The following is a 1,825-nucleotide window of genomic DNA, read 5'->3' on the forward strand; positions in this document are numbered from 1 at the left end:
CATCCTTGTAAACAAGTCCGAGTTCGGGTTGAGACAGAACAGAGGCAGAACGTATCTCTTGCAGGCCTTGGAGTTCTTCATTCGGTGGAGTGCAGGAAACTCTCCCAATGCCCAGCCTTAGCGCGATTTCGAAATCTGTCTTCGCTCTTAGCTGTACCGGGGATTCCATCGTCTTAACAACAGCTCTGTTTGCCATTCCAAACCTTATTTTATGATCATGCCGTTGAGCTGTGTATGCATATAGCTCCATCAAGTCATATGGATTGAGATTGATGAGGTCGTTTTCATTGAAGACGCTAACTTCCCCATGAGCTCTTTCCACGCTGAACTCGATATATCGAATGGCTCTGTTGGCGAATGACCTGATTTTTAAATCGATAACTCTTCTTATACCATCATTTGAAAAGACAGCACGAGGATCTTGAGTTGTCTATCTTACAAAACGATGGTGCAGAAGATTCATCGATTCTGGCGATAAAACAGGTGGCTTGGTTGACAGGCTTTCTTCACGATCACGATATAGGTATTGATGGATATTCTCCAGCAATACAGGCTCCCTGGTTTGCGCTTGAGGTATTCTTCTCATTGACTCCATTTGCTGAATTATTTCATCCACTAGGCCTGCTGGTGGATTCCTAGAGGAAGATGGAATATCTGCTTGCACCACGGGTTGGGTTGGATGAGTGGGTTCAGGTTCATGGGTTTCTGTTGGTTGGGGTGATGAAGGATGGGTACTTGTGGTTTCAGGTTGATGGGTTTCTATTGGTTGGGGTGATGAAGGATGGGTACTTATGGGTTCAGGTTGTGTAGGAGAAGAGATTTGGGTTGTTGTTTGTTCTGGTTGTTGGGGTGAGGCTTGTTGGGTTGTTTCTGGTGAGGTGTAAAAGGTAAAAAGTTGAGTTGTTCGTGGTGTAGGTGATGGGGTTAAGGGTAGGTTTGATGTAGGTGAGGAAGTAGGTTGATTTGTCTGTGTTTGTGGGGTTGAAGTTTCTTCATCGGTTGAAGAGCTCAACACGATGGGGTCTGCTGGAATTGTTGCTAAGGGAACATATACAATATGTACATCATCAGGGGACAAAGCCTCTGGTTCCCTAGCTTGGGTTCCTTTGGGTGCTTGTTGGTGTGATAATGGTTGCTGTGGTGGTGGTTGTTGTGTTGGTTGCTGTGGTGCAGCAGATGTTGTTGTTTGTGCAGCCGTCTCTTCGTTCTCCCCCTCACGAGGGCCAAGGCCTTGATCATCGGGGTCTTGGTCGTCGTGGCGTCTTCGTTTGGATGGACGGTTGCTGGAGCAAGAGGCGTGAGACCTCTTGTTCTTCTTTTCCCTCCTAAGGGATTTAAGATATTCCCTCACGAAAGCTCGTCTCTGCGTGGTCTCCATTGATATGAGGAGAGAGGTGGTACGGCACTGTTCATCGGCCAATGTTTGAGTTAAGGCCCTGGTTGGTTGGATGGCCCGATGAACAAATCTGGCACTGATTTCRTTGAACGAAGAAACCAGTGCCCGGGACAGAGCGTGCATGTCCCCTTTGGTGGCGTAGTCGGTGGAGGCCGATAGTGGTGGTGGCATGGAGGTGGATGTTGAAGGGGGCAATGGGAGGTTGGTGATTAGGTGTCTCACCTCTGGAGTAAAGGAGGAAAAGGCGTCTTCAAATGAAGGGCCTGCAGAGGGAGGGGGTGAGGGAGGGATGGGTTGTGGAGTTTGGGCAAGGATAACAGCGGGTAATTGGGTGAGGGTGTCTTGTATGGAGGCTATTTGCTGGGTGAGGGTGGTGAGGGATTCATCGATTGATGAAGTGGAGGGTTGGGGGATTTGGGAGGGAATGGA

Source organism: Cynara cardunculus, assembly GCF_001531365.2.
Source record: "Cynara cardunculus var. scolymus isolate 2C chromosome LG 1, CcrdV1, whole genome shotgun sequence".
Lineage (NCBI taxonomy): Eukaryota > Viridiplantae > Streptophyta > Magnoliopsida > Asterales > Asteraceae > Cynara > Cynara cardunculus.